Genomic DNA, 13,920 nt, shown 5'->3' on the forward strand with positions numbered 1-13,920 from the left:
TCCTAGATATTTTATTCTTTTTGTTGCAATGGTAAACGGGAGTGTTTTCTTAATTTCACTTTCAGATTTTTCGTCATTAGTGTATAGAAATGCAAGAGATTTCTGTGCATTAATTATGTATCCTGCTACTTTACCAAATTCATTGATTAGCTCTAGGAGTTTTCTGGTAGCCTCTTTAGGATTCTCTATGTATAGTATCATGTCATCTGCAAATAGTGACAGCTTTACTTCTTCTTTTCCGATTTGGATTCCTTTTATTTCTTTCTCTTCTCTGATTGCTGTGGCTAACACTTCCAAAACTATGTTGAATAATAGTGGTGAGAGTGGGCAACCTTGTCTTGTTCCTGATCTTAGTGGAAATGGTTTCAGTTTTTCACCATTGAGGACAATGTTGGCTGTGGGTTTGTCATATATGGCCTTTATTATGTTGAGGAAAGTTCCCTCTGTGCCTACTTTCTGCAGGGCTTTTATCATAAATGGGTGTTGAATTTTGTCAAAAGCTTTCTCTGCATCTATTGAGATGATCATATGGTTTTTCTCCTTCAATTTGTTAATATGGTGTATCACATTGATTGATTTGCGTATATTGAAGAATCCTTGCATTCCTGGGATAAACCCCACTTGATCATGGTGTATGATCCTTTTAATGTGCTGTTGGATTCTGTTTGCGAGTATTTTGTTGAGGATTTTTGCATCTATGTTCATCAGTGATATTGGCCTGTAGTTTTCTTTCTTTGTGACATCTTTGTCTGGTTTTGGTATCAGGGTGATGGTGGCCTCGTAGAATGAGTTTGGGAGTGTTCCTCCCTCTGCAATATTTTGGAAGAGTTTGAGAAGGATAGGTGTTAGCTCTTCTCTAAATGTTTGATAGAATTCACCTGTGAAGCCATCTGGTCCTGGACTTTTCTTTGTTGGAAGATTTTTAATCACAGTTTCAATTTCATTACTTGTGATTGGTCTGTTCATATTTTCTGTTTCTTCCTGGTTCAGTCTTGGAAGGTTATACCTTTCTAAGAATTTGTCCATTTCTTCCAGGTTGTCCATTTTATTGGCATAAAGTTGCTTGTAGTAGTCTCTTAGGATGCTTTGTATTTCTGCGGTGTCTGTTGTAACTTCTCCTTTTTCATTTCTGATTTTATTGATTTGAGTCCTCTCCCTCTTTTTCTTGATGAGTCTGGCTAATGGCTTATCAATTTTGTTTATCTTCTCAAAGAACCAACTTTTAGTTTTATTGATCTTTGCTATTGTTTTCTTTGTTTCTATTTCATTTATTTCTGCTCTGATCTTTATGATTTCTTTCCTTCTGCTAACTTTGGATTTTGTTTGTTCTTCTTTCTCTAGTTTCTTTAGGTGTAAGGTTAGATTGTTTACTTGAGATTTTTCTTGTTTCTTTAGGTAGGCTTGTATAGCTATAAACTTCCCTCTTAGAACTGCTTTTGCTGCATCCCATAGGTTTTGGGTCGTCGTGTTTTCATTGTCATTTGTCTCTAGGTATTTTTTTATTTCCTCTTTGATTTCTTCAGTGATCTCTTGGTTATTTAGTAACGTATTGTTTAGCCTCCATGTGTTTGTCTTTTTTACGTTTTTTTCCCTGTAATTCATTTCTAATCTCATAGCGTTGTGGTCAGAAAAGATGCTTGATATGATTTCAGTTTTCTTAAATTTACTGAGGCTTGATTTGTGACCCAAGATGTGATCTATCCTGGAGAATGTTCCGTGCGCACTTGAGAAGAACGTGTAATCTGCTGTTTTTGGATGGAATGTCCTATATATATCAATTAAATCTATCTGGTCTATTGTGTCATTCAAAGCTTCTGTTTCCTTATTTATCTTAATTTTGGATGATCTGTCCATTGGTGTAAATGAGGTGTTAAAGTCCCCCACTATGATTGTGTTACTGTCAATTTCCTCTTTTATAGCTGTTAGCAGTTGCCTTATGTATTGAGGTGCTCCTATGTTGGGTGCATATATATTTATAATTGTTATATCTTCTTCTTGGATTGATCCCTGGATCATTATGTAGTGTCCTTCCTTGTCTCTTGTAACATTCTTTATTTTAAAGTCTATTTTATCTGATATGAGTATAGCTACTCCAGCTTTCTTTTGATTTCCATTTGCATGGAATATCTTTTTCCATCCCCTCACTTTCAGTCTGTATGTGTCCCTAGGTCTAAAGTGGGTCTCTTGTAGACAGCATATATATGGGTCTTGTTTTTATATCCATTCAGCCAGTCTATGTCTTTTGGTTGGGGCATTTAATCCATTCACGTTTAAGGTAATTATCGATATGTATGTTCCTATGACCATTTTCTTAATTGTTTTGGGTTTGTTTTTGTAGGTCCTTTTCTTCTCTTGTGTTTCCCACTTAGAGAAGTTCCTTTAGCATTTGTTGTAGAGCTGGTTTGGTGGTGCTGAATTCTCTTAGCTTTTGCTTGTCTGTAAAGCTTTTGATTTCTCCATCAAATCTAAATGAGATCCTTGCTGGGTAGAGTAATCTTGGTTGTAGCTTCTTGCCTTTCATCACTTTAAGTATATCATGCCACTCCCTTCTGGCTTGCAGAGTTTCTGCTGAGAAATCAGCTGTTAACCTTATGGGAGTTCCCTTGTATGTTATTTGTCGTTTTTCCCTTGCTGCTTTCAATAATTTTTCTTTGTCTTTAATTTTTGCCACTTTGATTACTATGTGTCTCGGCGTGTTTCTCCTTGGGTTTATTCTGTATGGGACTCTCTGCGCTTCCTGGACTTGGGTGGCTATATCCTTTGCCATGTTAGGGAAGTTTTCGACTATAATCTCTTCAAATATTTTCTCTGGTCCTTTCTCTCTCTCTTCTCCTTCTGGGACCCCTATAATGCGAATGTTGTTGCGTTTAATGTTGTCCCAGAGGTCTCTTAGGCTGTCTTCATTTCTCTTCATTCTTTTTTCTTTAGTCTGTTCTGCAGCAGTGAATTCCACCATTCTGTCTTCCAGGTCACTTATCCGTTCTTCTGCCTCAGTTATTCTGCTATTGATTCCTTCTGGTGTAGTTTTCATTTCAGTTATTGTATTGGTCGTCTCTGTTTGTTTGTTCTTTAATTCTTCTAGGTCTTTGTTAATCATTTCTTGCATCTTCTGTCTTTGCCTCCATTCTTATTCCGAGGTCCTGGATCATCTTCACTATCATTATTCTGAATTCTTTTTCTGGAAGGTTGCCTATCTCCACTTCATTTAGTTGTTTTTCTGGGGTTTTTTCTTGTTCCTTCATCTGGTACAGAGCCCTCTGCCTTTTCATCTTCTCTATCTTTCTGTAACTCTGGCTTTTTCTAACTCATGAAGATTCTTATGTCTTGATTTTTTTTCCTGCCTCTTTAGTCATGTTTCTTTCTACTCATTCTTTATGTTTTTTTAAAGTATTATTTCCATTTTATTGTCTTTTCAGAGAACAGTGTTTCTTCAGTCTTTAAGGACTTACCTCCTTACATGGGCTTTGGTGGAGTTTGTGGGGCAGCACGCATCGATCTAAATTGGGGTGAAGGTGTTTTCTTCTTCCCGGCTTCCTGAGAACAATTCCTGACTATCTTGTTGTGAATGGCCTAACTCACGAAGTAATGTAGTTTCACATACAGCTTGGGAAACACATAGGCATTGAAAACACTCGCTTCAGAAATGTCCCTGAAGGCTGCGGCCTCTACTATGTTCCAAATGACGAACTTCTTAATGGCTTTGTCCTTGGGCATGCATCAGGCACAGTTGGTGCAGCGAATCGGCTGCACATGGCCATGGCCCTTTGGGCACGACCATTGTTCCTTCTTTTCTTGGTCATCTTGGAAGCAAGACATGAGAGAGGACTCTTTCTACTCATTCTTTAACTCCCTATATGAACTTTGGGAGAATGGTCTGGTAAAGGTACATTTTCTTGAGGGATGAAAGAGGGTGAAGGCAGGAAAGAGTAAAAAGAAATAGAAGAACATTAACATTTCAATACATCTTTTTTCTGTTCTTGTCACAGGTGAATGAACTACAATATTTTTAAATTGTTTTAGGCAACAAAGTTTGGTCTTGAGTTATCAACTTCGTCTTGAACCTCAAAATCGATTCCTCTTATGATTTAGATTAGAGTACAAAACTATTAATAACTCCTATTTCCTAGAAATTAAAAAGTTTTTAAGATTGTTCATCTCACTTCATTGAGAAATCAAGGATACTCTTTTATGTACATTTCATTCTTCCTATTCTTTCTAACATTGTCATTCAAAAGTATATCCTTTTCAGATTTATTCTAATAAAATTACAGAAAATTTCCTTCTTATTTTATATTTGTCTGGCATTTTGAAGTAGTGATTCAACAGTCAACAATCACTTACGAACTCCCGATATATGTTAGGGACTAAATCATTTCCTAGAGATGCAAAGTCTAAGAGGATAGAAGCTCTGTTCTTAAGGCCAGTGATAGTAAACTCCATGTTGTTCTAATTACTATATAAGAGGGTACACTTTATGAGAAGTTACAATTCCTAGATGACTCATAATGATACGTACCCAATTATATTGACTTGTGCCATATTCTGGTAGTAATGGATGCTTCTTATGGGAGACACAAAATTAGAGGGATAAAAAAATGCCCCGTCCAAAAAAAGGCCAACTATGTTTTGTCATATTTTTGTGGAGAATTAAGACGTTGGGAAAGGACATAGTTGTCAGGTAGAAACTTAGGAATTTTGAAGGGTATTCTAAAGGGCAAGAATAATCCAAACTATTTTAGTGGCTTTTAGGACATAGGAGCCAAACTGCTGTTCTCTTGAGGGAGAAACATATACTTTTCTTGGCTGAAACACAGCTCTACATGAGTTGGAACTTATCTAAAAGAAAAGGGGAGTTAAGAAAGAAGAATGTAGTTAACAGAAGATTTAATTGTGAAAATATTAGTAGTTAAGTTTAAAGGCTCATCATTCATTCATTGATCCAACAATATTTATTGAGTATCTACCATGGGCCAGACATTGTGTCAGATGCTAAGAATAGAGCAATAAAAAGATAGACCCCCCCCCCATCTTTCATCTTTGGGAGCACTCAGTCTAGGAATAAAAAAAACTGTACATTTTTATTTTTCTATGTGTTTAGTGTCTATGAAAAGTTATGTGATAAGCAGGCACCTGTGAAATATTCAATGGGTAAGACCTGTATGTCATTCATTAATTATTTGCTGAAAAAAAAGACGCATTCCCTGACCTTAAGAAACAAACTTAATAACTCACATTTAGCCCTTGCTGTGTGCTAAGCAGTGGTTAAGTGCCTTATGTTGATTTCTTTAAAAAAATTGAATTCTTGCTATAACTCTATGAAGTAAATACTCTGGTTATAGATGAGGAAAATAGTTTACAGAAGTTAACTAAGTTGGTCCTAAGATTCTATAACTACTAAGTGGCAGACCTAAATTTTGAAAGGAGGAGAGACTCCAGGTTCCTCTCTTAACCACTATATCACATTGGATTCTATTGCCTTCCTTATATGGTTGGCAGGTTCCCAGGATCTAAAAGTCTTATATGCTTTTACTCTCTATTATTGATACTGTTCTAATACAGAATACAGAAACTAATCATTGCATCAATGCTATGAAAGTTTTCTTATAATGATTTATGTCAAACTAGGTCATCAATCATCAAAAGGAATAGAGAAAGATCTACTTATTTAATTGGCATATTGTCTCAATCAAAAATCATAAACCTACCACTCCCTGCCTGTCAGAGTTCCCATTATGAGTTACACTTCTGGGATAACACCTTAAACTCTCAGTGAAAAAATAAGTAAACAAAACAGTGTGGTATTGGCACAAAAAGAGACACATAGATCAATGGAACAGAATAGTGAGTCCAGAAAAAAAAACACATGCCCATATGGTCAATTAATCTACAACAAAGAGGCAAGAATATATGATGAAAGAAAGTATCTTCAATAAGTAGCGGTGGGGAAAAACAGACAGCTACCTGTAGAAGACTAGACTTTTCTCCCACCATATACAAAAATAAACTCAAATGGATTAAAGACTTAAATGTAAGACCTGAAATTATAAAACTCCTAGAAGAAAACATAGGCAGTACACTCTTTGACATCAGTATTAGCAGTATTTTTGGATCTGTCTCCTTAGTCAAGGGAAACAAAAGCAAAAATAAGCAAATGGGACTACATCAAACTAAAAAAAAGTTTTGCACAGTGAGGGAAACCATTGATAAAACAAAAAGGCAGGCTACTGAATGAGAGAATATATTTGCAAATGATATGTCTGATAAGGGATTAATATCCAAAATACAAGCAGTTCAATTCAAAAATAGCCAGAGGCTATGAATAGACATTTTTCCAAAGAAGACATACAGGTGGCCAACAGGCACATGAAAAGATGCTCAACATCACTCATAATCAGGGAAATGAAAATCAAAACCACAATGAAATATTACCTCACACCTGTCTGAATGGCTGCCATCAAAAAGACAACAAATAACAAGTGTTGGCAAGAATGTGGAGCAAAGGGAACTCATGTGCACTCTTGGTAGAAATGTAAATTAGTGCAGCCATTATGGAAAAGAGTATGGAGTTTCCTCATAAAAATTAAAAATAGAACTACCATATGTTCTAGCAATTTCACTCCTGGATATTTATCCAAAGAAAACTGAAACACTAATTTCAAAAGATATATGCACCCCAATGTTCACTGCAGCATTATTTAAGATAGTGTAGATGTAGAAGCAAACTAAGTGTCCATTGACAGATAAATGGATAAAGAAGATGTGGTATATATGCAGGATGGGATATTACTCAGCCATAATAAAAGAATGAAACCTTGCAATTTGCAACAACATGGATGGACCTAGAGGGTTTTATGCTGAGTGAAACTTAGCTTTCAAACAGAGAAAGACAAAAACTGTATGTTTTCACTTATATGTGGAATCTAAAAAATAAAACAAATGTAACAAAACAGAAACAGACTCACAGATAAAGAGAACAAACTAGTGGTTGCCAGAGGGGAGGTGGATAGAGGGTTGGTAAAGTAGATGAAGGAGATTAAGAAGTACAAACTACCAGCTATAAAATAAGTAAGTCACGGGGATATAAAAATTATCTATAAAAATACTGAATCACTATGTTGTACGCCTGAAACTATTATAATACTGTAAGTCAAATATACTTCAATTAAAAAAAAGGAAAGAAAAAATAAGTTTAGTTGTTTGGGGTTGTTTAAATCCCTTGTCTTCAACTATTTTCCAATAATTTGTTGGACAAATTCTACTCAGTATCCTATTCATTAAATTGAGACAGTGTTTGGATCGTCTTTTATTTGTCAGGTACTGTTTAGGTACTAAAAATACCAGAGTGGAAAAAAAGCATACATGGTCTCATGGAACTGTATTCTGGGAGGGAGGGGTAAGGAGACAAAATTTATCTATCTATCTATCTATCTATCTCTCTACCTACCTACCTACCTACCTACCTACCTACCTACCTACCTTCCTAATCTATCTAGGAGGTTATGACAAATATTAAGAAGAAAACTAAAGCATAATAGAGTGAGAGATGAAAGTGCAGCTAATAGGTGGATTAGGAAAGTCCTCCCAGATGAAGTGACATTTGAGCACATATTGAAGTGAGAATTAGCTGTGAGGGTATCTGAGAAGAGTCTTCACATCAAGGAGACTTTGGGACAACTCTATGCTGAATATGGGAGTGCAGAAAGGGATGAGGAAGGAGGAGACGATAGGGTATAAAGAGTCTGTGAGACAATTTGACTATGGAAAGTTTGCACACGTTTGTGAACACACAGCAGTGATTTTCAGATCACTTTGAATATATTTTAAAGTATATTGCCTATAATAGCAGTAAAATAATTGTTCATCCTGATTAGGGGCTTGATTGGTTTTCCCATTTTGGAAAGTTGATGTGTAAGAAGTGCAGCATCCCATGGAGTTTTCTTTTGTGGATATGGCTCCTCCACAGTAATGTCTACTAGCTGCGAACACTTTATTTCTCTATGCATTTCTTTGTTATTTTATTTTATTATTTACTGTTTTCTGTAGTTGCATATTTTATATTGTTCTATCTTTTAGACGAATAGCAGAAGTAGATTTCCAAACTCCTAGTCTGCTGAAAAGTATTAGAACTTACAGTTTTTTTAACCTGGAGGAATTTTTAAATGGCATGATAAACCATTGCATTTTAAGACTGTTCTGAATAAATCAAACTTTAAAACAAAGTTTATTTTGCCAACCATAGGAAGATTTATCACTAACAAACTGGTCCTGGATCAGAAAGTAAATATTTCAACTAGCAGTTATGCCTGGTTTGTGAATATTACAGCCAGTAAATAGTCCTTTCTCCTTTTCAGAAAAGATAAGCATAAAAACTCATTTGAGATGAGAGGCACTTTTTTTTTTCATATGCTAAGCACTGAAGCTCTTTAGAATATCATTTTAAGAAGTTAAAAGTGGGAAAAGTACCTTGGCAAAGAAATATAATTATATAGGAATGAAACAATTGCCATTTAAAACTATTACTAAATAATTTAGGAATATTGTGAAATAGTAACAATTATTTCATTAAAATAGATGAAGTCAGAAGGTCAGTGCAACCATGATGCTTTTACTTGTGTTTGGATGGTCGAGCAACCTGATAGGGCTGGTTTTTAATTTATACTGTGATGACACTGAAGTATGCAATCATATTAACCCCATTTATGACAGTAAATCACGACATAGAATGTAAATTTGCCAAATATATTAAAACAAGCCATAGAAATGATTTCCTGCCTGCTTGAATCTGATTAATTTACTTGTATGTATACATGTACCACCCAGGCATAGAGCTTATCCTTACTTTATGAGAAATATGGTTCCATCTGGAACAGTGGTATTTCCCATCAAAATTTGAATTATTTTGGTAACATAATTTATTATTTTGTTTGACTTTGAGAAGTAAGTGATAAACACACCGATTTCAAAATAGTTAAGGCCAATGATCTTTTGTCTACCTTAATTTGATTGTGATTGTGAATTTAGCACACCAAGTGATACATGTTAAAATTTAAAATTATTTTGGATTTACTTTGATGTTCTTTTTGTAATGATCATAAGGTGCTTTTGAACAAAGTTAGCTACCTACTATATTCTTTTTTGGTAGTTTGTTCTGGAGACATTTTATTTTTAATTAAATTTGTCTTAATCTACATGAAAATACACATATCTTATTATGTAATATCAACTACATTTGAATGTTGCCAATTAGACAATCAACAGTAATACAAAATTTTGTGCCAAAAAAAAAAAGAAAAAAGTAAAAAAAGTAAACCTTTCCTTTGCTATAGAGTTACAAAGGAGTCATTGTTCTACTTTAGCACCAAAATCTCCATCCGAAAAAATAAAGCACATATTAGAATGAAAAAAAAAAAAGGGGGGGATAATGAGATAGAAAGACCTGTATATTGGAGTATTATAGGTAAAGCTTTGTTAGGAAGAAAAAAAAAAGATATAAGAAAGAGATAAAATTGAGGGATTTTTAGAGAATATTTATTTTTGTTTCTTTTGAAAAGTAATATGTCCATAAGAAATAATTAAAACAGTAACAAAATGAAAAAATTAAAAGCAAGTCATCTTCCCACAGCTGGCCTCAGTCTACCAGACTCTCTCCTAGAGGTAATCCTTGCAACAGTTTGAGTATATCATTCTAGAAATGTTTTACACAAATGCAAGCAAATAAATGTACACCTATGTTTAATTTAAACATAGATGCACACTTGCATTAGAGACAGTGTTTTGTACTCTGTTACGTTTTCATACATCTTGGAGATAGTTCCAATCCTGCACTTAGAAATATACTTCATTCTTTTTGTTTTGCTTTGTTTAACTTTATTTGTTTGAGCAGGTAATAGAGGCAATGTCACAAAATTCAAAACTCAGAAAAAAATTATAAAGCTGAAAGTTAGTTGCCTGTCCTCCAGCCACTCAGTCCTATTGATTAGCAACAACCATGTGACATTTTCCAGAGATTTCCAGATATTCCATTATAGTTACAAACATATATAACACTTCCCCCACCACACACACATACTCAGGTTGTATAATATACAAATTGATCTGCAAATTGGGTCAGTTGTTGAGACGTGGATGGATCTAGAGACTGTCATACAGAGTGAAGTAAGTCAGAAAGAGAAAAACAAATATCGTATATTAACACATATATGTGGAACCTAGAAAAATGGTACAGATGAACTGGTTTGCAGGGCAGAAGCTGAGACACAGATGTAGAGAACAAACGTATGGACACCAAGGGGGGAAAGTGGCGGGGGGGTGTGGGTGGTGGTGTGATGAATTGGGAGATTGGGATTGACATGTATACACTGATGTGTATAAAACTGATGACTAATAAGAACCTACTGTATACAAAAAAATAGAGAATACCTATTTATTAGGTTTATAGACGTGTGCAATTTTAAAAAAAACAAAACACTACTGTTACCTTAAAAAAATAAAATAGACTATACATTTTCCTGTAAGCACAGCTTTAGTCACATCCAAGTTTTGGTATGTAATATTTTTATTATCATTCAGTTCAAATTATTTTCTGACTCCAATTGTGATTTGTTTTTTGGGGGGTTACTTAGAAGTAGTGTATTTCATAACTTCTAGTTACTTTTTTGTTACTGATTTGTAGCTTAACTACAAGTCAAGAAACACACTTTGTGTAATTTTAATACTTTGAAATTTGTTAAAATTTGCCTTATAGCACAATATGGTCCGTTTTAAAAATGTTCCAAGTGTGCTTGAAAATAATTTGTAATTTCAAGTTTTGGAGTATAGTGACTATATATCTGCTTGTTGGAAAAAAAAAAAAAGAAGTAAAATAAAACAAGTTGTCTTGGAGATGATCAATTTCAGCATGTATAGAGCTGCTTAATATTTTTTTTTTACAGCTACATGATACTCCATCATATATGTGTACCATAATTATTTACTCAGTCCCCTTTGATGAAAATTATTTCCCATATTTTATTATTATACACAAGGCTACAGTGCATGCTTGAAAATATACAACAGATGTAATGATCTATATGGGAGTAGAATCTAAAAAAGGGTGGATATATGTATATGTATAACTGTTTCACTTTGCTGTACAGCAGAAACTAACACAACACTGTAAATCAACTATACTCCAATAAAAATTAATTATAAAAAGTAAAAAATAAAATATACAACAGAGCATATATATGAGTATATATTGATATACTCCTAGAAATTGAATTGCTGGAACAAAGACGTATGCAAATAAAGCTTTAGTAGATGATATCAAATTGTTCTCCACAGTTGCTGTACAAATTTGCATTTCTACCAGAAAACTGCAAGGGTACTTTTTTCCCACACTTTTTACAACATAATTTTTTTTAATTGCTTCTTTTCTTACCTAATTGACTTTTTAACAATGTTACCTCATTGTGGCTTTATTTTGTATTTCCCTTTTTTATAAGTGAGTTAGAGTATCTTTTCATATTTTTAGGCTAATTGCTTTTCCATTTCTGTGAACTCTCTTCTTATGCTTTTCCCACATTTCTATTGGGCTATTTGTCTTTTTCTTACTGATTTGGTGGAAGTATTATATACTGAGATAATTTACTGAGTGTCTGTGATATAGCTATGTATGATTCTTCCAAGTGTGTCATGTATTTCTTTTCACTTTGCTTATTTTTTTTCCAGCCACACATTTTTTTTTAATGCACTAAATCTACTAATCTTTATTTTATGGCTTCTGTTTGGGGTTTGGGCTTGGGGTTTAATAATCTGAACTTTAACTTGTAATCAAGTGTGATATAGGAATCCATTTTTTTCCCTCCCAGATAGCCAGCCAGTGGTCCCAAAACCATTTGCAGAATGATTTTTAATACGATAAATTTGAAATGTCAGTTTTATCATATTCTAAAATCCCAGGTGTATAGAGTACCATCTCTGGATTTCTATTTTATTCCTTTGAAATTTCAGTCCTTCCATGAACCAATACCACATTTATTTATTCAGACTGAATAATATTTAATATCTGGTAAAGCTAGACCCTTATTGTCTTGTCAGATTTTCTTGGCTCTTCTAGTATGTATATTTTTCCAGAACTACTTTTGAATTGACCCTCTAGTTAAAAAAAAAAAAGTCAGATATAAAGATTAATGTATAAATAATAGATTCTGATATTTGGGGGGTATTGAATTACATTTATTGATTAACTCATGAAGCATTGACAGTTTTCTAATTTTGAGTGTTCCTATCCAAGAGTAAGGTATGTCTTTTATTATTTTATCTGAATTATGTTTTGCAGTCATTTTAGACAGTTTTTAATCATATTTTCTGTCGATTTTTATGTATTTGCAAATCGTAAATGTCACATTATTAGATTCTTTATTTTTTATAATGTATATTCTTATTGTTATTTGTAATAGTATCTATTATTGTTATTATTAGTGGTAGTGGTACTAGGTGTAGTAATAATAATATTGATTTTCTTGGTTTATCTAAGAAATCCGATAGTATTTGCAAATCATTGTAATCTTTATCCTTGGATGTTTCCTGTTATCCTTTCATATATATGTTTGTATATTTATATACATATATACAGATATATATATTATGTATATAAAATATTTGTATGTCTATATATTTCCTTTGTCTTAATAACTGATTAAGAGGGACTTCAAAACATTTCTTGTATGCTTGTTTATGTTGGGTGTTATTAATTTCTACTTTAATTGAATTATGCTTGGAGGATATTGTTTGTATTATTTTTATTTTGAAGTTTATGGAGAGTTTTGTGAGGCTTACTATATGGCTATTTTTACAAATGATCTTGGGGAAGCTGAAAAGTAGTTATATTCTTAGTTTTCAGATTTAACTTACTGAGTATACTGTTTGGGCATTTACATATTTCTTAATTTTGTTCATATGATCTGTCACATACTGAAAAAATACTTCTTTTTCTTATTTCTTTTTTAATTTCCTGATGTTTTTGTGTAAGAATATTGATGCTATGTAATTTGGTGCATAGATATTTTTAAATTCTAGAACTGACTACTGATGGTGCTCTTTAGCAATAGGAACTACCCTTTTTTTTTTTGGTCTCTTTTTCTTCTACTTCAACCTTTTTAAACATTGTAATTATCTTATGTGACTGTTCATATTTTTATTTTTATCATTTTGCATCTATGTTTATACATACTGTGTGATGCACTCTGAGAAATTTTTTAATTTTAAGGAAACATTTTTCTCTATTTACACTTATTGATATAAGTATTTCTAGTCCCAGAAACATATTTTATGTAATACTTTCTGAGTGTATTGCTTCTTTTTGAGTCTTTCATTCCAAGGAACATATTTTTGTCTCTACGTTATTTTATTTTATTTTTATTGAAGTATAGTTGATTTACAGTGTTGTGCTAATTTCTGCTGTACAGCAAAATGACTCAGTTATACACATATATATATTCTTTTTTTATATTCTTTTCCATTATGGTTTACCCCAGGAGACTGGATATAGTTCCCTGTGAGATACAGTAGGACCTTGTTGTTTACCTATTCTAAGTGTAATAGTTTGCATCTAATAACCACAAACTCCCAGTCCATCCCTCTCCCTCCCCACCTCCCCCGTGGCAACAAGTCTGTTCTCTATGTCTGTGAGTCTGTTTCTATTTTGTAGATAGGTTCATTTGTGTCATATTTTAGATTCTACATATAAGTGAAATCATATGGTATTTGTCTTTCTCTTCCTGACTTTCTTCACTTAGTATGATAGTCTCTAGTTGCAGCCATGTTGCTGCAAATGGCATTATTTCGTTCTTTTTCATGGCTGAGTAGTATTCCATTGTATATATGTATCACATCTTCTTTATCCATTCATCTTTAGATGGACATTTAGGTTGTTTCCAT

The 13,920-nt window shown here is 33.3% G+C and overlaps 1 long non-coding RNA gene and 1 pseudogene across 1 annotated transcript in view; one reads left to right on the forward strand and one right to left on the reverse strand.

Annotated features, from left to right (window-relative positions):
• Window positions 1-13,920, forward strand: part of LOC132363706 (uncharacterized) — a 490,033-nt gene that overhangs the window by 441,078 nt on the left and 35,035 nt on the right. The window lies entirely within an intron of this gene.
• Window positions 3,454-3,800, reverse strand: LOC132363705 (small ribosomal subunit protein eS26-like; annotated as a pseudogene).

This window comes from Balaenoptera ricei, chromosome 3 (genome assembly GCF_028023285.1).
Source record: "Balaenoptera ricei isolate mBalRic1 chromosome 3, mBalRic1.hap2, whole genome shotgun sequence".
Taxonomy (NCBI): Eukaryota; Metazoa; Chordata; class Mammalia; order Artiodactyla; family Balaenopteridae; genus Balaenoptera; species Balaenoptera ricei.